Source organism: Equus asinus, chromosome 2, assembly GCF_041296235.1.
Source record: "Equus asinus isolate D_3611 breed Donkey chromosome 2, EquAss-T2T_v2, whole genome shotgun sequence".
Taxonomy (NCBI): Eukaryota; Metazoa; Chordata; class Mammalia; order Perissodactyla; family Equidae; genus Equus; species Equus asinus.
In genome coordinates this window covers 180,961,055-180,983,388 of record NC_091791.1, presented here as the reverse complement: position 1 = coordinate 180,983,388, position 22,334 = coordinate 180,961,055, and the positions used below count along the sequence as shown (strand labels likewise).

Sequence of the window (22,334 nt, the reverse complement as noted above, 5' to 3'; positions counted from 1 at the left end):
GTATCATGCCTACAACTCACACAGCAGGTAAAGCTCAGGTATCTGTCTGTATGTCACACTGGCTTCATACTGAAATCAAATGGGAGAACCTTTGGAAATTTTTAACAAGCCGACACACCCACAGCCATAATCAAGCACTGGATGGGGGTAAAGAGAAAATCTTTGCGATCTATGGTAGTATACAAGGACCTTCATGCATCCCTAACAGTTGACATTAAGCTTCCTGTATGAACTGTTTTCTAACAACTGCTACGCCACACCAACCCAAAATCAGTTGTTGAAAATTCACAACCTGGCTAAATACTTGGATTCTGTTGGTTGGGTGTGTGGAAGCTGGGGATTTGTGTGTATGTGGTTCTGCTTGTTGGTAAGACAAGACAAGAGAGGAAAGGAGAGGGGACTGGAAAGGAGGTGAGGGGAGACAGAGGAACAACTGTGCCTGGTGGAACTGTGTGGGGTTTGTGACAGCTGAGTCTTGCTGATTATGGCTGGTCTTTGGGTCAAAGTGGTGGGGCAGGGCAGATGAGTGTGGGGTGTTTAGGGAGTGATGCTCGTGCGAAGCACAGGGGGGCCTGCTGGGAGGCAGTGTGTGTACCGTCTCTGTGCATTGGGCGGGTAACACAACGGCAACAATTATCTGGCTGAAACATGCTCAAATGGCAAAAAGTTGCAAAATAGATCGACCTCCCTGAGAAGAGAGGGAGCTGGTTACAGAGGTCTGCGGCCATCATCCTTTTTTCAATACATTTTAAACAAGAGGATCTAGGGAGTGATTCCAATTCAATACACATAATCAGTTTGCAAGTCTTATTTCCATTTGAAAACAGGGCCATTTGCAATCATAAGAGCCGGACACGCTGAAAGATACAGAGCGCCTTCCGGGCAGATGATGGGTGACAGAATCTGCAGGCGAGCACTCAATATTTTCTTCTAGCCCCAGACCTTATGCATCAGTCTTTAGGCCCGATGTATTTCAAATCGAATATTCCTGTTGAATATATAACTTAATTGCTTAGAAAATCGAGACTCCATGGTTGAAGGGGGAAAAAAAACCCTACAGGAAAGGTGAGAGAGAAACCATATTTGTGCTTCTCCTCGGTGCTGGTTAATAGTCATTTAGTGAAGAGCACACGGGTAAAAGATTTGATGGAAAATTCAGACTTGTTTTTTAAAGGAAGAGCAGCCAGAAGAGGTGTCCGGGGCTAAAATGCGCGCTTTGGAGCCGCGAAGCCCTGTCCAGTGTGGCGGGGACCAGCGGGGCGTCTGCGGGGCCGGGCGCAGAGCTGCGACCGCAACCCCGGGGCGGCTCCGCGGCCTCCGGGTTGCACCGCCCGAGGGTCCCTCGCGGCCCCACGGTTTCAAATGGGTGGTCAGGGGTCTCAACCAGAAGTGTGGGCGCTTAAAACCTCGAGCTAGTTTAGGGTCTCTCGTCGGAGAGAGTTTTGGTTTCCAGGACTAAGAAAAGCAGCTGTCCACCACCTCCCCCTTCCTGCCCACGGCCTCGGCACTCCCCAGCCCCCTCGCCTCCCCTCCGACGCCCTGCCCGTGGCCCCACTCTCTCCTCCCCACACCTTCCCCTCCCCCTCTGACCCCTAACCAGCGGGTGACCCTCCATCGGGTTCCCCGCCCGCGTGCGGAACAATCTCGGCTCCGCGGCGCCTGCCCTCCAGGCCCCCACCCCCTTCTGGAGACCACACCAAGAAGTCTGGTGTGCGGATGAGTGGAAACCTCCCGTGAATTTGACCCCAGAACATACAGATATTAGTTCACTGGGTCAAGACGACGATCCAAACCCTAAACTGAAGGGAATTTTAAAACTGTCTTAAAACACAATCTTTCTTTGAAGAAATAAAGGAGACCAAACAAAGCCAGCCAACTGCTGCTGTTTCCCTGATGAATTTTCCTAAGGAAAAAAAGAGATTCCATCTCTGCGCAGATACCACCATCTAACGAACTTTCTAGTAGGCTGAAACTCAATCTAATAATAGTTACGTGTTTAATGCTGATTTCCATTTTTATTTCAAAAGGGGATAATTTATGAACCTCCTCAAGTTGGTGCCTCTTAGGCAGGCGCTGTGTCTTTAGACGTACTTGGGAAGCATTTTTGCCTCTGGGAAGGTCTCAGAACCAATAGATGGGGGAGGGGCGGATGGAGGAGTTTCTGCACAGCTCCCACCGGCTTGCTCAATTTTCTGCAAAGCTCGCCCCAAAAGCCCTGGTGTTCTCCTTAACAGACGTCTCTCTCACACACACACAGCTGTAAACTCTCTAGATTTTTTTCCTCTCTAGAACCCATTCTATGGATGAGCAAGACTGGGCCTGAGGCACTAATCCACCCTGAGGAGGACAGGGCAGCCCTCCCACAGGGAGCCTCCAGGCTCCCTATTTCTGCAAACCAGGAGGACAAAACTCCTACAACTGACTGGAGGTGAGAGTAAGGCTGGGACCAGTAGGACCCATCTGCTAGGGTGAAGGGGAGCTAGCTGGCCCCCTTGAGGACAGGGCCCCAGCCTAGGCTTAGCTGGGTAGACAGAGGGAGTGCACAGGAATGTGCCTCAGAGCAGCAGCGAGCCAGAGCAGGCTCCCAGGGCAGAAAGTTCCAGCCACTTGACAGCTCCATAGAGATACGGTGACTGCAAGACCATTTGAAGGAGTGGTGGATGTTCTGTGCTGATCCCTTCCCATCCTCCTGGACCTCCCTGGGGACCAAGGATATGCAGGCTCAAAATTGCTGGCCCGAGTCTTCAGGAGCAATCCGAGTCAGGGAGAAGAAACCTCAGCCTGCCTTCCTCAGGGAGCCCTCTCCTTGTCTCCCGAGGGAGACATGGGAGATCCTCATGAGCACCCAAAACCACCTGCAGGCACATCCTATTCTTGTATTTCTAGCCTGCTGTAGCTTTATTATCTACTTTTCATTGGTTTCCTCATTCTCTTTTTCTGTTTCTTCATTTCAATGCCTGTGTTTTACTTGTTTTCTCGTCCAATTCCAGCCTCATAGCTGCAGTCTTACTTTGCAGGCAATTCGGTATCATTTTCCTAATGTCAGTACTAAAAGGAAAAGCAGATAAAGTGCGTGCGCTAAGCCATAAAGAATGAGAGCTAGTAAGGCCCATATGAGAAGCCAGTTGGGGGTAAGAAGACCAGAGAACGGCCAAGGTCAGCCTATCAGAGGACTAGGGAGAAAAATGACCGAAGCAAAGAGAAGCAGCAGCACAGAGAAATTCAATTAACACCAGTAGATGGGAAGAAAGGAATACAGCCCCCACTTAAGGCACAGGCCTGGCCTGGACAAGCATAGAACCGAATGAGGAGGAAGCAGATGTGCGTGTGGTGGTGTCTCTGAGCTGAGAAGCTAACCTATGAATCCCTTCCTTGCCTCCTGCCAGACCTTAAGAATGGGCACTTTCTGCCAGAGGACATTAAGGGGCTAGGGAGCTGAGGGGCCAGGGATGGAGTTTGCTTCCTGAACTCCAGCCACCTCCTCCCACCTGGCCAGCTCTGGGCTCTACCTTGGGGAGAAACAAATTCAGGGGGACCTAGGGGGCAGAGGGCGAAGTCACTAGGAGAAGAAATAGTGGCTTCTGGAAACTTCGGTGGAAACAGACAAAAATCCTTTCTTTCACACAAGTGCCCCACCCCTCCTCCAAGCAATTGGAGAAGGGACTTTAGAAAGAGGGGAGCCTCTTGGTCTCCTGGTTGTTGGACAGCGCCCCCTTTCGTCCCTGCCAGCACGACCTCGAGGGAAGTGCCACGTGGAAGGAGCCCGAGCTGCCTGGGAAAATGGCATGGCGATTGTACTGGGACTCGGAGCCGAGCCCGCCACGCAGCCCTCCACCTTCGGGTCCCCAGTCGTTTCCCAAAGTGGAAGGCGGGTCCCAAGAGGGCGGCAGATTCCTGGCGACCCACAGGGCGCATCCTCGGGCGGGCGCGCAGCGGGCGGGGCCGCGTCTCTGTCGCGCTCCCTCCCTCCCCCGGGCCGCCCACCCCGCCCCGCCCCGCCCCGCCCCGCCCGCGGCGCAGCCCCGGAGCCCGCGACTGCGGAGGAGACCCGGGCTTGCCCGGCCGCCGGGGACTCTGCACCGCGCGGAGGGGAAGGGAATCCCGCCATACAACTTTCCAGGACGGTCATTTCCAGCCCCCCCCCCCCCCCCCCCCCCGCCCAGCCCGCGTGCGGGTTTCTCCGAGGGGCCGGGACCCCCGGGGCCCTTCCTTTCTGAAGGGGCTCGCCCACAGTGATGCGCTGTAGCTGCAACGCATTAACCCTTTTAACACCCCAGCATGACACTGTGTCCGTGAGGACCTCATTGGGTCTGTGACCGCAGAAGCGCCTGTTTGAGATGCTTCCCGGCCTGTGATGCCCAGGCCTTCCTCCCCACCGGCCGGGGGCCCGCGGGCGGGGTCGGGGAGGGGGACCCAGGCCCGGCGCCGGCTCGGCGGCACCGGAGGGCGGCCGCCCAGACTTCCCGCCGTCGGCGCCCACCGCTCGGCCCCCGCGGCGGCCAGAGGCAGCCGGCTCCCGAGTCCCACCCGGCCGCGGCCCTGCCGTCGGGGCTTTTCCCGGCAAGGCCCGGACGCCGCAGCGCGAGGTCAGCTGGCCGGTCCCGACGCCCGGGTCCCCCCTCTTCGCCCCGCGCGCTCGCCCGCCCTCCCCTGTTAGTATTCCTCGATAATTTCGGAGGCAAAGATTCGAACTTTGGGGGGAATTTGTTTCATCTCTCCTAGATTCAGAAACGGAGTCTTCCACAGTCTTAATGTGTGTGTTTATTTTTTTCTAGCATTCAAACGAATGCGAAGCCACGGATCGAATCCCATCCCTCATTTGGGGTTAGCTTCTCCCGATATTTCACACGGAAAACAAAACTGGGTCCCTCTTATTTGTACTTGTCCTTAACCTTTGCAGAAACTGCTGTAGATGCGGCTCTGTCCATTCTCTAATAGATTTTACCAGGGGCTGGTGACAGAGAACTGATTTCTTTTCTATTAGGGTTTAGCACATCTTTGTTGAAGGCCTGTAGAATGACCAGGGATTAGATTTGCATCTCTTAGACGCCCTGTGTGGTCTTTGTGCGAAGCTTGTAACTGTTAAAAATGACTTGTTAGGAAGCGTGTGGGCTCTCATCGCTCTCCTTTTGACAGAACGATTGTGAAATTCAGATTGGCCCTGTAGGATTTAGCCCGCAGATTCCACCTGAACCCTAAGCAATTAGACCCTAATCTCACCGCAATCATATTTGAGTTAGGATTTGTTGCACTTTGTTAACTTCAATTAAAAGCGGTGGAAAAATTTTTTTTCCAGCTTTTAAAGTGAAATCTCCAGGCGTAAAACCTCAGGACTTCTCCGAACCGGTTTTGGTGGTGACGGGGATTTCTCCTCCGCGCGGTTTCCTCCCGCCTGCCCCTCCCCCATTTCAAGGGCTCTTTTTTCTTCCCCCGGCGCTCGCTCCTGCCCGGAGCATCTTCTCCGGCGTGGAATTCAGGTCCACCCGGGAAGAACCGCGTCCAGATGACTCCCAGCTTCGAGGGGCGCCCAAGTTCCTGGGCGTCCCCAAGGCGCGGACAGGGCGCCTGCGTCCCGCTGGGGCACGGAGCCTCCGCACCCTCTCGGGCCGGCCGGGCGGGGCCGCAGCTCCGGGCCGTGCGAGTGGGCGCCGCTCGGGCGTCTCGCTTCCCGCGGCGGCGGGGACGCTCCCGAGCGAGCGCAGGGCGGCGGCTGCAGAGGCAGCGAGCCGCGGACACCGCTGTGGCCTGGCCCGGGCCTGGCTCCGGCCGCGCGGCCTGCTGCGCGCACAGCGGCGCCGGGGTTGGGGGTCTCGCGTCCGCCGCGCGCGCCTCTGCACCTGGACCCGCCTGGACCCGGCGATGCTGCGGGCCCGGGGCTCTCCGGCCTCCTCCCGCCAGGCCCCGGCGCCCAGGCCGGCGGCATCTCAGCGGTTCCCAGGGCGTTTAACCCCGACGCGGTTCCCAAGGGTCGCCTGCGGTGACTGTCAGGGCAGGTCACCTTAGTAGTATTTCTTGACCTGTGGTGAGTTTCTCGCCTTCATTTATTTATCTGGTGCCACTTTGTCTCTTTCATTTCCTCAGCACATCTCATTTGGGAGACACATGACGATGACTCTGGGTTATCGTGTTTTCCATTTCGAGTCATGACCACTTCTTTGCTCCTAGTGAGTTTGATTCTGTTCCCTAAATCACTGCTTCAGCTCATTTGTCGCGCCAGCCAGCAGAGGATGTAAGCAAGAGGAATCTTCTGGCATGGATGACCTCCCTGCGTTTATTTGAGGGGGAAGGGTGGAAACGCCACTTCTTAAACTTCCCGATAAACTTTTTAATAGCAAGCGCCCTCATTGTCACTTGCCTCGGACAAAAATTTTTTTAAAACGTTCTTTATTGTTGATTCCGTAGGAATGAAGGAAAGCCAGCCTCCAACCTGGCTCTGCCTTTGTAACGAGAACATTATAAACGAGGAGCAAGTACTTTGCTGACGCTGAGTTCTATACAAATGTGAGCAAGGCTAGCCGGTTGAAGCAAGCCGTGGGCTCCTCCAATGTTTTCTGAGGTGGAGTCTGTTTTAACCAGGCTCATCTCTTTGGATAATTCTTATAGCTCATTATCTTTAACTTTATTAAGAATTCTTGAGGGTTCAAGGGAATAAAGGAGAGATGTTTTGCCATTGGGTGGCGGGAGGTGGAATGTGGCCTCGAGGGTGAGGAGGAGGGGGGAGCCAGACTGTGATGATCTCTTTGAGATCCACCAGGCGAAGTCTTGATCTATCGATTTCGGATCCTGCTTTAAACCAATCCTGCGTGCAGTTTAGTGCAGTTTTCCATCTGTGAATAGGAGCTGTATCAAAATCCTAGTGTGACCATGACAATTGGGTAATCACACACAAGGCATCTTTGCTAATGGAGAGATTCTGTAAATATGTTTCTAGTGAATACACAGATAACAGTCGCAGTGGAAGGGTCAGGTGCCACAAATCATAGATTGCTCTGCCAAGGGTTGCCAGCCATCTCAGGCTTGGAAGGACATTAACTGCCTTTGCATTCTCAGAATACTCTCCTCGGTTCGTGATTTCACTTACTTGACCCTACTTCTGTCATTAAAAAGCTGGCAGGCACAATCAAGGGCAAGCAGGTTGGCTACCTACCCTTCTGGCAACCCTCCAATATTCCCATTTAGCTGCCAGGAGACACAGAGAGGAGTGAATCAGTCATGTAATCCAGCAGTAGCATCTAGAAGGTACCAGGAAAACTTCAGCGGCAGCAGGCGGGTCCGCCAATCAGCCCCGTTTCTGGACTCTGCACTACATATGTGTAATAAATCACTCCGGGGGAATTCACTCGTCAGGAGGGCAGGGAGGACAATGGTAAGAAGTCACTTGGGTGCAGGAGCTCTCAAGCAGTTTCCTTGGAAAGTAAGTTGTAAGCGCATTACTTGATAGTCCCAGTTTTGAAAAACCCACAAATAGAAATAAGATTCTCATTACGAATAGGGAGAAAAAAATCAGGCAGCGCGTCCCTTATCAGATAGTAGTAGGGGAAGAAAATCGAGAGCTTTTGATGAAATTCGTCAATAGAACAAACTTCTGGCTTTCCACATTTGCTTTGAAAGAGAAATTATTGCTAACTTGATAAGATTTAGGCACTCCACTTTCAGAGAAATGTGAAATTGAAATTATATAAAATAGTTTTTTCCTACCTTGAATTGAAACAAGGAGGCATTTGGCAGACAAGGACACTGTAAAAGCTGAATACGTCTCTCTCTAATGTTAGTGTTCTTTCCTCGAGGATGGAAAGTCTAGGAATATAAAATAAAAGACTTGGAAGGGTGAAACAAGACTTCCTATGCCTTTGTTGGCAGGATAGGCCCTTTGCTCATACTTTTACATTAGAAGCGGCTTTGGGTTCCAGGACGAACCATCATGACTGATGGTAAAGCCATAACTTTGACTGGTAGTTACCGTGAAAGGTAGAGCAACCTCATCAATGACATCTTCTCCAGGAGACTTGCTCATGCGAGAGGTCTCATAGCACTTCTTGAACAGAAAAGAAAAGTATAGTTCACTGAAGTATGAGTGTTCAGGAAGGCTAGCAAAGTATATTTTAGAAGAAATCATATTTTCCAATATGTCAGGAGGTCTCTAGATGTGAGATATGAAAAAACTAATTTAATTTTTTTTCAAAATTAGACTATCATTATATTAGCATATGCTTAAAGAATGGAGATAGGCATTACTCATCTACATTACCAAAGGGGAAAAATATTTAAAAACCAGATGACAGATTTGTGCCTTACTAATTTAAACAATACTGAATGATGACAATCTCCCAAGTTCACTGAAGCAGGAATGGGAGAGAATCTCTATAAAAGCAAATTAAAAAAAGATGTCATTGTACAAATATACCTAACCCCCCAGTTTGCTAGCTTAGAATGCAAATCATTACTTGCTTTTGCTACTGAGAATCATTTAATGTAATGGATTCATTTTAAACCCACAAGAAAACCGAAGCCTATGTCTTTTTATAAGTTTTTGAAGAAGTTTCAAATGGCCCCACTGAAGTTGGAGACATAAATATATTTTTTCTTCTTCTTAAACTATAAAGTTGGAATTTATGCTGATGACCATTTTCCATCCTAATAACACTTCCTGCCAGAAAAGTTTTTCTTTCAAGAGAGGAGATAGAAAGTGGACAGACAGAAATTCCCAGCCTACATGATTTGACAGTGGTCACATTTCACATTCTTAAATTTAGAGCTGTAAATGACCATATTCTTTTTTTCTTGTAAATCTGCTGTTAGGCAGTAAGTACCGTGTCTAGTTCCTGGCACATAATAGCTGTTCAGTAAGTTTGCTGAATGAATGAATTTATGAAACATTTTCATTATTTCCCTTGCTGTACTCTTTTCTTATATGTAAAAATGTAAAGATAAAGGAGTATTATTAACATTCTTTTTTTTAAATGTGAGCAAAAACTTGTTAATTCTTGGTGGATTTGACTCAAAATGACATAAAAGAGGCCCTATTCTATGCTAGTTAGTAAGAGAGGAATCTCTTACTCACATTTCCCTACCTATTTAAATGAAAATTGTTTGAGGTAATGCTGTAATGTTTAAAACAAACAAAACCCCCAAAGCTTAGCTGTAACACAAAATGAGCCCTAAAAATTAATAAATTGGAAAATCCTTAGAGTTAATCTCTTTTCACATTCCAGACTTACACTTTCTATGGCACCCCACCATTCAAGACCTTTAAAATTCTAAAGGGTAGCCATCTTCTGAAGTGGTGAGGGGATCAGAAGGTCACAAATCCTATCATCCTTTAAGGGGTTCGGGTGGGAACTGGCCAGTGTGGTCTCATCTAACAGAATTTAAACCTAATTTTGATTGTTAAAGATAATGCCACATAGGGCTGCTCCATGGAAGGTGGTCCACTGGCCAAGAGGAATCCATTATGCAGGAAAGATGGCTACTATTATTGTGTTCCAAACCTTTATTCCTTAGTGAGCACCCCTCACATTTGAGTAGGGTCCATAGCTTTGGGGCACAATGGAACCAATGGAGTGGAGTCAGGGGGGAATGAAAAGATTGGATCTAGCTTCAGAATTGGGATGCCTGGTGCCTTATGTTGGCCCAAACAGCTACTAGATCCTCTCTTCATTGATTTGGGGCCTGGCTCAAGATTATGTACACGTTAAGTGAAGAATATACTGGCAAATTCTTTTCTATTTTGAATGTGAAGCCTTTTATCAAGGAGTATGAGGATATTATTTCAAGTGGAAAATGTGCACTTCTGTACCAAGGACGTCCCTGGCTTCAGCTAGGCAGGCTCCTAGAAGACATTTGTATCTAGGTAGCATTTGCTCAGCAAGGTAGGGAAGACAGGAAGCAGTCAAACAGCAACAGAACCCCAAACAAGCTACATCTTAAATCTAAATTCCATTTTTTTAAGACTAAAAACCCTCTTTTAAAGCACTCCCTTGGCATGAAGATATTGATATCACTTCCTGTTTATATCCAAATATGCATTTATAGTCTTAGTGGGTTACAGGTAATCCTTCAACTTGTGTCCCTAGTAAGAAATGGAGTCCTAAAATGACCTATGTCTAGACAATGTCTAGAACAATGGCAACCCACTGTTCACCCAAGAGTTCTCTTCATTCACATGTAGGTGGGAGCTGGTATTTCATCACCAACTTTATGCCAAAGTCAACTCACTGTAGTGAGAGAGAGATTATAAAATTGTGCTTAGAAAAAATAGTTGATAGAATCCAAAAATAGAGATTGATACAAATGTCCTGCAGTCAGTGTACATCCAGTTTAGACATTGTACAGAAGAACAAGGGGACATCATCCTAAGATGTGAAGATTTTGTGATAAGAAAAAAATATGGTGGTCTATTTATTGATTTACGTTTTCAGTCAGTAAACTGTCACTGAGTGCTTACTCCAGGCAAAGTACTAGGCATGGAGAAAAAGATATGCCTCTGACCTCAAAGACAATACTTTGGGGAGACAGGCATGTAAATAGACAATTAGTCTTCAGTGCAATGAGTGGAGAAATGTGAGGTTTGTGCAGAAGGCACTGGGATCCCAGGGGAAGAAGCATCTATGTTTGGCAAGAGGGGAAAAGGTAATGCTTGAGCTCCCTCTTGAAGGAGGAGCAGAGTTTAATGGGGCATTCCAGGTGGAGGAAACAGCATGTGCAAAGGCCCAGAGGCAATGAAAAGTGTATCATGTTCAGGGTGTCATACCTAGTTTGTATTGACGGCGTAGAAATTGTGAATAGAGTGTTGGGAGTAGAACTGATTGGGTGGGTCAGGCTAAACATTTTGAAGACCCTTGAATGTCAGACTAAAAGTGTAGATTTATCTTGTAGCAGATGGAAAGCCATTGAAAAAAATCAAACATAATCAGATGTGCATTTTAGAAAGACCATGCAGTCAGCAGACTGGAGGATGGATTGGAAGTGGGGACAAATTAGGGACAATGAGACTATGTGGTAGTTGTTTTTACCTGCCTGCTTGATGTAAGAGTGATGAAAAGAACTGCCTTTCATTAAATAGATACAAATTCTCAAACCCTGGCAAGAATGAAGAGATCTTCCAAAGAGGCATCTTTTTAAGGAAAATGACTGTTCCCACTGAGTAAGATTGCTGGTTAATTTTGTATGCCCTGCGCATACCTTTTAGGGTCAAGGGGTTGTTGCTTATTGTTTTACTTAACTGTATGATTGACATCCATCTGAGCTAACATTTCTGTTTCTGTATCAAAAGACCATGTAGTGTAGAAGGAGTGCTCCCAGGAGTCAAGAGACTTTCCTCTAGTTGAGCTTAAAGTCTTAGTCTTTCTAAGACCTTGGAGAAGTCACTTTACCTCTTTAGGCTTCAGTTTCTTCAGGTGTAAAGTGAGGGGCACAGTGTAAACTATTTGTAATGCCACTTTATTTATATCGTTCTAAGATTTGTGACTTTGCACTTGTTAATCTCTCCCAATGTTTATTTCTTACCTCATTTTAATGATTTTTCACCATTTTAAGAGGGATAGAAATATTTAGAAGATAATCTCAGGATATGTTATTTAGGGCAAAATTCTGTTTTTATTGCATGACACAACACATTTAGCCTTCCTCCTGGAAACAGCAGGATGTTGGCAGCTGCTTTGAAACTGTGGCCTTTTTGCTCAAGAGTTGCATTTTGTCCCCATATGAACAAAAAGATGACTATTTAATCACTTTCAATGTCTACTAGGCTAAATTAATAATTTAGCTCTAATTTTTAGGTTATGAGTTTTCCTGTCCAAAATGGTTGTTTCTCAGGTCAGAAAATTGTACGTTCTCAGAAAGCAAATGTGTGGATAAAATTGTGGCCCTGAAAATTACGGAAAGTGTACTGCTGCTAATAAAACTCTCCTGATTTTAAATTCCGAATTTCCTTGGAAACTTTCTGTTATTTAATGTTCTTTTTTTTTTTTTTTCACTTAAGGGCCTGTTTACATTGGTAATATATCTTCTAGAGCTCTGGGAGTCCACGGGTTTGTACCTACAAAACAGCACAGCACTGTTACTGTGCTTCAGAGACATGCAGGGGTCCCAGGGCAAATCAAAATGTTTTTAAATGTATGACATGTGTGAAGTTGATGAAAATTCATGGCTTCTCTCACCAGGGCTGCTTGAGCTTAAATCATCAGAGAAAGGTGAGTGCAAAGAATTTTATTTAATACTTTTAATTCCGGAATCCTTCCCATCCCTTGCTCACGGTCCCATGTTTTCGCTCTGTTCTATTTAGCAGCCTGATTACAAAAATAAAAAATTAGCAGCATGCTCTAAATTGCTTTTCAGAATTTTCTGCTTAACCCATCGCTAAGATGTGTAACTTTTAAAGAGGAATTGAAATGTGGTTTGAGAATGTAATCACGTACTATAGAACACGCAAAATCCATGTGAAAGAGCACACGAGCGCCGTTAATTTAACTGATTATACTTTATGCTTTAGAAATATTTTCAAATTTATCTTTCAAAATTGGAAAGAAAATATTGCAGGGAATTTTGAAGAGATTAAAAAAGCCAAAATGCTGTGGATATTGAGATCAGCTGTTTTTAAGTAAAAGTCCATTCAAAGCAAAATAAAAGGCATTGTGTAGTGGGTGCCGGCTAAAACTGAGAACACAAGAGCATTGCAGTTAATTAGAACCAATCAACAGGATGCTTTGCAACATTTCTCACATCAGTGTGCCATCTGATCTTCATAATACAAATTTCCCACAGTCTGGATGCCAAGGGGATGAGAAATAAATATTTGAGTCATTAAAATATATGATGTATTTCAATTGCTCTTTTCAATAATTATTTTTAGGTCATTGTTACAAAAATAAGATCTTGAAAATCCCCAAATGTTGTTCTATTTATGTTTTAGGTGGATAATCTTAGTTACACTTTTTTGTTTTAATTTTACATGTGTTTGAACATGAGGAAAAAACTCACAATTTTTGAAAATAAAATTTAGAGCATGAATTTGAGTTGTTATAGGATTTATGTACGGTTATTGTACTTGTGAGAGGTAACTGGGCTTTTCCTGGACTATTATGAATGATTAATTAGTATATTACAAATAATGAAGTATTACGTTATAGCTATTTGCATATTAACAGAATACTGAGCTAAATTAACTAATTAACATCTATATCATACGTCTTAAAAAATATGCCATGCTTAACACTACTGTGTTTCTCCGATTCATTCAATATTTCGTTCTACTCAAAAGTGTTACTTCACTTTCATTTCTTCTACATCAGGAATTGCTCTATGAGGGCAAAAATAATGCTTTTGTCATATTTTCATGAAGTTCACAGTCTGTTCATTATAAACAACAGTCGTTTTCCTCTTCTTTCCCCCTGCCTCCTTCTTTTTTTGTTTTTGGGTTTTTTTGTGATATGTGTGATGGCTTCTTTGTTGTGTTGTCCTCTCACGTTAAAGGTAGTGCTCCCTCTGGACCACTGAAGTGCTTCAAAACACACTCGTAAGATGGCTTATTAAAAATAGGTAACTCGAATCAGAAATATATACATCCTGACAATAGTTGTTTTTCTCCCTGATAAAATATGATTTGTGAATGTCTCACAGGTGCCCTTTTTAGAGGCAAAAATAGCTGTGAAATTGGTGCTATTAATAAGAAAATAGTCTTCCAAACGAGTCGAGGGTGCATCCTCCTATATTTATGAGGTACACCTTGCTGTCGGCAGTAATTTACCCTCAGACTGCAGCCGTCTCTTGCTAAAAGGAAACAAGCTTTAGCAGAAAACAGTTACAGTCCCTTCTGACTGTTTTCGTTTGTTTGGTTTGGTTTGTATGTTTCCTCCTTTTACATCACACAAGATGTTTTTTTCTCTTTCCACTCCCTAAAAAGCTTTTGTCAAATATTTTCTTTCTTGAGCATTCATTATATATTTCTGTAGAAAGAAAAAAATAATCGTTTCCAAGGACTATCTTCTCTCTAGCACTAAACTTTCTTTTTTGTGCCCTTCTTTGCACAGATTTGGTAACTTGATTGCAGGAGTCAGTCTCTTAGCTAGATTTTAGGAAATTTACTCTTCTTTAGGAAATTTACTCGTTCTGCTGCTTTACAGAAACAAACAGCAGCTTTGATGATAAATACTCATCTTACAAATACAGACAAAGCCTGTGTTAAGATGTAAATATTTTCTCTGATTAAAGAGCCTATTAAATGTATAGTAATATTTGTGTTTAAATTTTAAAATCTGATATATTTGCATGTCAATATTGGAGCATTAGCTACGAATGTTCCCTGCTCTAATAAAAAGTGGTTTTAATAAATAACAGCCTGAAATTGGCTTTGCTGCATTTAGTTTAGTTTATAGGAATTGGAATAATAATGCTCTAAGATGCATATTAAAGTAACTGCGTCTCTCTGACATCATTGTTTCCTAAAGCAAACAATTTCGATAGAAAAGTCATTTGATAAAAATAATTGATTCAGGCGAAATAGGACTCACATTCTTCTGCCAGATAATGATTCAGCAGCTACTCTAAGCTCAGTGGTACTTCATTAGATGCAATTCTCATTCATCTGAAAGTCTTAAGAAAAAAGCCACTTTCTTCATTTTTAAAAATTATTTTTAAAGAAGTACACCAATACAGGATAATGGAGTTAAATTTCTAACAGAATTTACTTGCTGTTATTCAGTTCTTTAAAAATTTTCTTAGGGAGCAGGAATGTCATATATTTAGTTTCAGGACAAAGGCACCTTTTAAAATGGAGAGCTTAAAGAAAATCTATAAAGAAGTTTGTTTAATAGAAAGTAAGATAACTAAGCTTTTGGTTGTAAAAATTATCTAGATTACAAAGTTAGAAAATAGCTAATATTTAATGAACTTTGGAACTAATATAAGGATAGTTTTTAGTAAAGAACATCTTTAAAACAAATGAAAGCAATTACGAGCAACTTCTGGAATTCACTTTGGTAACATGTCCAGGGGGTACATTGTTTTACTGTTTTTCTATGGTTTCCTATAGATCGAGCTGATTTAACTTGGGAGTTAAAAAAAACTTATGTAACTTCACAAGGTTTCCAGGTAGCGTTTTTATGCAGGACTAGTGCTATGCGGTTAAAAAACTTAGAGTCATACCTTAATTAACTCATTATGCAGCTATGGATTATTCTTATTACTATTATTATTTTGCTTGAAAAATAACCAAGCTATACAGGTCAGGAATTAAAACAATTCAGGTTTCTAGCAATGTTATAAAGTGTTCTTTTAATAGTTTAGCAATTAATTAAAAGCCTCTTGCATGTGATTCATTAATATTCATTTTTGTATTTTGAGACGTATATATTTAAAATTTTCAGATCATTAAGTGCTTTTAGCTGCATATTGTGTTAAGGCAAAAAAATGTGTTGTAAACTGGTTGAGTTCATTTTAAAAAGTGTTCACATTTATGTTGCTTTTAAATAGATGGAAATTAAGTTGCTAAATTTGATGCTAGGTCATTGTTATTCTGCTAAAGTTGCAAACATTTTGTTAAAATGTTTTATTTGGTAATGAAAACAATTTCATAGATATTAATAAATCTTTCCTTTCTTCACTACTTTCTATCAATTTTTAATTTCTTTAAAAATATAAGTATATTGTTTACTTTTAAAGGGATGAGTAAATATATTTAGAATTCAAATTCATTCTAATGAAAGAGAGTTCAAAATCTTCAACAGGATAGTGAACTATTTACTTGGCTTCAATTTGTCTGTCTTGTACAGGATTTGACAGAACCAATGAGTGAAAACTAACCCAAACCAGAAATCAGCTGAGAGGATAGTCAAGAAGGAAAAAGGAGGAGGAGTTGTAGGAAACGATATTTTCCCATCAGTGGATAGGTATGCATACATTAAAGGCGTAAGGCAGCAGGGGGAGAAACAAAAGCTGTATACTGAGGAGTTTTCTAGTCTGAATTAAACAAATGGAAAAAAAATGAAATCATTCTGCTTAAACTTGTTCACTAATAAAAGGAGAACCTCTTTTGTTAAATATGCTTGGTGTGATTATCAAGCAAAATTTTTTTCTCCCAGACATCTATGAATAAAACATGCGTTTGAGCATTGGGTAAACAAACAATAAATGGATGAGTTCAGTTGCAACATAATACCATTTTATTTAGAAAACATATATAATCATATTTGTATTGGCAATCCAAATTTAATGACTTCTTTCAGTAAAATTAAAGTGCCTCACAAATAGCATTTTATGCATACGATTGCTTATTCTTTGCCCATTTTTTCTATTTTTTCAAAGAAACAGATTTTTAAGGTCTCTGCTGAGCTGTACGTAAACCAGATTAAGAAGGATTTCTCAGAAAAAAATTTTCTTTCGAGTCATCTTAATTTCAGGTTACAAATGTTGTAAAATTAAATTTAAAAGTACATTTCTGGGCCAGAGGGAGGAAATATGCTCAAGCCTAGTGTAGCTTGGGCTGATCTGAACAGGCTCTGCGTGTAGCTGAACCACAGCCTTCGGCTTATTAGCCATTCCATTAACACCACGTCTTCTGTAAACTGTGAATGAGAAGAAACCATTTACAATAAGGAAAGCAAACAACAGAATGAATTTCCTCTGTTGGTGTTTTATAAGACTGTTAAACAGAAAATGGAGGGAAGAACTCTCTTTAGACGATATCACTTAATTAAGTAAAGCATCCTAATCAGAGTCCCCTCCAATTGTAATGACTGTAGGGAGTCAAGTACATTTCTGTCTATATTGGAGTATCTAACTGCAATGATTTATTGATATTTATTTTAGAAGTACAACACAAAAGCAATAAAACAGAAGGAGCAGGGAGAGAGGGAACATGCCATCGCTTACAACAAAATTCCTGATTTTCTGGTGGGAGGTTTTCCTTTCTAAAATCAGAGCACACGTTTTGATGAGAATCCTTCCCTGCGTTCCTTTCCCACATTTGACTTTTCCAAATATGCGCTGTGACGTTTCTTTGTCCATTGGGTGAATCATTGATTCACTTTCTTCACTGCAAGAATCACCACAAATGAGTGGATGGGCACCTGCTGTTTTCTGCAATGACATTACTGGATTGCATTCTACACTGATTTTATTCTTAGAATACTGCTGCTCTGTATGGGAGAGAGATTTGAGGAAGGAGAGTAAATATACTGTATAGGCAGACAGACATTGGCTGCCCTCCAAGCTGCACACAGCATAAAACTGTTTATCTGCCACGTTTCACAAATCTCAAAAACACGTGAATAATCAGGCAAGCAACTGGATAAGTGATTCACACTGGGGAATCTAACCAATATCCTGATGAGAGGGTACTATGATGCTAAGACATTGGGGCAAATAGACTTGTATTGTAGAAACTGCACATAATAAAGTTGATTAGTGGTTCAAAGAAGAAAATATTCTATTCCAAAATGAATTTGAAGAGATATCCCAAGCCTGTGGACTTTGGATGGGTATTTATGTGTAAGTTTTCTGGAGAATTGAGTTCAAAAATATACTTTCAGCCTTACCATCCCAATAATAGGGACTGATGTGCGTTTGGAACTCCTGTTAATTGACAAGATAATTTATTTCTGGATACCTGGATCTAAATATTGGAGGCTAATGCCTTAAATCCTCCAAATGCACCAACACATATATTTGAAATTAAATTGCCAAACATGCTTGGAACCTGTTGACTTTGTGGAAGCAAACTTTTCTTAGAAAGCTACATTCGCTTTATAATTGAAGATGAATTGCTTGGTAATACATGAATTAGGCAAGCACAGGTATAATTATTGCTGTGTTACTGCTCTCGTTATTTTTTCCTTAATTTCTGTTTCCTCCTCTTTTGCTGATCTTTTAACTCCTCTTTTCCTTGTTTCAATGTTATTGTGCGTTAGCATTTAGTCACAAAATGGAAGTTCTCAAAGGTTTGGGGGCTAACCTCAAGTGTATGTTTTGGTTCTGAAGATCTCCTAAGATTGCTTATGAATTTCAGGCATGGATTACTTCCACAAACGAGACCTGGTTATAATCACAGCAAGATGAACGACCTGTTTGCTTGGTCTATCTGTCTGTTAGCTTCTAGTATAGACCTGCTGTCTCACTACCAAGAAAATGTAGGTTTCTCTACATTTGTAAATATGAAGTACTATTCCAGAGAGAAGAGGAATCGTACAAGGCATTTAATTAATGTTGTACACCCCACAATTTTATTTTTTCTGCGTTGCTGAGAGAAAGGCAAAGTGTTCAAACTTTTTGACACTGGAAAACTTTGTTAAATTAGTAACCAAGGACAACATCATCTTAGCAACAGGAATTCTTGGAAAAGGTAGGTGACTTGGAAATTAAGTTCCAAATGAAATTTTGCTATGTTCCAGCTTCTTGATTAAAGCCTTGCCTCCAGAGCGCCTGTTTGAGTCTACTGCCAATTGTATCGACCACAATTTTTTTCTTGCCTTGAGATTTTCTCATCTTCTTGCTTCTTGTCTCAGGTTCTCTTTCTTCAGGATCAGGCACAGAGACTGATTGAATGGCTCCAATTATCAGGATTTGAAAACCTAATATCAGAATCTACCATTTTGTGCAAGTCTGCCATGAGCAGTCTCTTCTTTAGCAAGAGGACTCCTGTATGATACAGGAGCACCTTCTCTTTTTAACTTCTCCCTGATCTTGTAAAATATGGTAGAAAATCTTTCATAATTTTAAAGTCTAGTTCATGGGAAATCTTGCTGCAAACACAATATCGAAACTAAAACGCGTCTCCTAAAAGATGTGTTCAGGTAAGTGTCGGGTGGTAGTTTGTGGGTGGGCAAGAGTGATATTAAAATTATTGCCAACCTCAGCAAAAGTCTTAGGGCTCAACACAGTGATTTTTGTAACCACAGGAAGTTTTACTAAGCTTTCTGCATGAGTTGGATTTTGAGCCTATGTCCATAAAGCTGCGGTTGGTTCTCTGAACCTCCAGGAAGGACAACCATAGCTCTTCACTCAGCCTTGAGGAACTTTTTTGGAGGATTTTTAAAGCGATGGTTATTCTGAGTCAAAAATGATCACTAAACCCTATATAAATTGCACACCTTAGGAACCTAAGAAATAATAGATTGGCTATGAGTGCACTTTTTAATTATAAAGGCAAAACAGATAGGATATAAGGTAAAAAAAAGTTCTTTTCCTCTTGCCTCCTTAATCCTATTCCCCAATGGTAATCGTTAATAATAGTTTCCCATATATTTTAACATTTTTAATTCACATGAAAGCATATCTTCTTTTAAAAACTCAATTAAAATCATACAATAGATTTACCATTCTGAACTTGCTTTTATTCACTTAGCAATGTGTTTTGGCTGTCGATCCATGCCCAACACATGGATCCACCTCATTCTTACAGCAGCTGTGCAGGGTATCAAATAACATGCTATTATGAATATATCATCCCATACTGATGAGTATTTTGGGATTTTTAGACTTTTTGCTGTTTCAAATAATACTTCAGAAGACATGCGTATTTTCGTGTACTTTTATAAGTGTATTGTAGAATTCATTACTTGAAGTGAAACTGCTGTATAAAAACACATTTACAATTTTCAGATGATATTGCCACATTATGGATACAACCAAAGAGATTGTACCTACTTACCTTTCACTAACACTTTGAGAAGCAGGCATTTCTGACACAGGCTGAGACGAGTTCTGTGTGTGGCACATTTGCCTGCCACTCCATCTCTTCACACTTGGTTAAACATAGTTCGGGGGCAGCTGGGATGGTCAGTGATGACTTAGTGAAGAGAGAGAATCCTCCTGTGGCTTGTGTGCTAGGGTGGCAGCAATGGCTGGGGAGGAGACAGCCCTGGGATAGTGAGGGAAAGAGCTGGGAAGTACAGCTGCCATCAGTTTAGGACCAGGTCTGAGTTTTCGTCAAAGCTTGCTAGCAGCCTTCCTGACAAATGCAGGGTGGGGGCTGCCGAGCAGAATCAGGAGCCATTCACACAACCTATCATGAAAATGAAGATGAAGGTGAATTAGAATCATGTGAGACACACACACACATTTACGCAGTCTCCCTCTCTGCTTAGATTCTAATGCAGGTGTGCATTACTTTTACTCCCTGTCTTGGGCTGTGCTTCTAAGGAAGTGCTATTCTCAGTGACTCAGTGGCTGAGCTTCATCAGGCAAGAGTCCTCCAGGCTTCCTCTCCATTTTTACCGTTCAGCTTCTCTGTGTGCAATTAACCCAGGAAATTTACATGATGTGGTCCTGGATTTGAAGAATCCTCCTCATCTTTGAAACTTCCACTCCTTCGTTATTCAATATTTTCACCTGGCTTGGCATGTTTTAGTCCCATCTTCTTCCTTACTCAGCCCTGGTGGTCTAGTGATTAATAGTCAGCATTCTCACCATCACAGCCCAGGTTTGTTTCTCCATCAGGGAACCACACCACCTGTCTGTCAGTTGTCATACTGTGGTGGCTGCATGTTGCTGTGATGCTGAAAGCTGTGCCACCGGTATTTCACATCCAGCAGGGTCACTCATGGTGGGCAGGTTGCAACAGAGCTTCCAGACTAAATCAGACCAGGAGGAAGGACCTGGCCACCCACTTCTGAAAAAATTGGCCATGAAAACCCTACGAATAGCAGCAGAACGTTGTCTGATAGAGAACTGGAAGGCTAGAGGATGGTGCAAAAAGACTGGGCAGGGATGCACTCTGCTATGCACAGCATCACTAGGAGTCAGCATCGGCTGGACTTAACAACCGCCTTCATCCTCAGATGGAAACTTGGAAGTGCCTCTTAGTCCACACCCTGGGGTAGCCTTCTAAGTTGAGGAGTTATTTTAATGTTCTCAAGGTTATAGTTACACTAAGAACATTAGTTTGTATTCAGTATTAACATGCTCGATATTGTGGTAGAGGCTGTGGATGCAAAGATGAATGAAACACAGTTCATGCCTTCCAGAAGCCCATAAAATAGTGAGGAGACAGACAACACTAACTACAATACAAGCCACTCTTTGAAAAGTGTTAAAACAGAAGTGTTTAATCAAAATTCTGTGAAGTTCCTCTTCTGGGAACGTATCCTAACTGAACATACAGATATACCCACAGCTATACCTGTGCATGTACAAAAGGACATGCAGACCAGTTGTCACTGCGGCGTTGTTTGCGATGGTGAGAGTTAAGGAACATCCTGAGCGTCTGTCGACAAGGAAACTCTATACAGTTCAATAAATGCTGCGTACTGATATGAAGTGATCTCCAGGATGTACTTTATATGAAAAATGCAAGCTACAGAACACGTATAGCATATGTTGCCTTTTGTATAAGAAATGTAGGAAAATAAGGAGAGGAATTAACGTTTGCTTGTGTACTCATAAAAACATTGGAAGACCCCACGGGAAACCAACTCGAGTGCTAACTGATAGGAGGCATCAGGGAGTATCAGGGTGGATGGGAAAAGGGGGTGAAACAGCTTTTCAGTGTATACCTCTTTATGTCATTTTAATTCCTGAAACATGTGAACGTTTTATCTATTCAGAAAGTTATATTAAATAAATTTACATTATAAAATAAAATTCTCCCCCTCAAGGCTCTGCATTCTCTGGGGTATTTGGAGGTGCTTGGCTACATTTATTTGGGATAAAGAACATTACATAGGCCTGGAGAAGGAGATTCAAAACAGGAGAAAGAAGCCTTCTTAAAAATCTGGAAGCACTGGATTTTTCTGAGCACTTTCTTAGACTCACTATCTCGTGGAAATGATTTTGAGCAGAGCTGGGAGGACTCCTGTTCTCTACCAAGTTCTCAGAGGTGGAATTTCTCATACACAGGGCATATGGAAGACAAGGAATGATGTCACGAGTCAATTTCATTCTTTAAACTTCCCACAGGCAAGGGGCCGCCCCAGGTTTCTTGTGATGGCTTTGTAGGAAAAGCATGATTTGCCCATATCTTGGGTTGACCCGATTAAGTCATGAAATTGAGCAATGGGAAAATTTTTCTTCTTTAACCGTTAAATAAAGATCTTATGCTGAGTTATACATAAGAGAAATTAGCTGCCTTGACACAGAGATGCTACTTATCTCTGACAAGGATGTGTTCCATGAATTTCCCAGAACACCACATTAAGGTGATTTTGGGGAAAGCAGTGGGATAGAATTAGATCTTGAGAATTCTCTGGTCACTTCTGTGAACTGAGATTACGAGGTTATGAAAGAAGGAGGTAGAGAATAAATGGCTCATGAGAAAAAATATTGATGATGATTTCACGATTATAAAAGACCATGTTGGAAGATTGTTGAATGGGACGTAATCATCACACAAACCTCACAGGGAC

The 22,334-nt window shown here is 42.6% G+C and overlaps 1 long non-coding RNA gene across 1 annotated transcript in view; it reads left to right on the top strand.

Annotated features, from left to right (window-relative positions):
* LOC139044555 (uncharacterized) overlaps positions 1-22,334 on the top strand; it is a 30,601-nt gene that overhangs the window by 3,175 nt on the left and 5,092 nt on the right. Inside the window, exon 2 of the long non-coding RNA XR_011501567.1 lies at positions 12,162-12,191. This is a non-coding gene — a long non-coding RNA (uncharacterized lncRNA). The remainder of the gene's footprint in view (positions 1-12,161; positions 12,192-22,334) is intronic.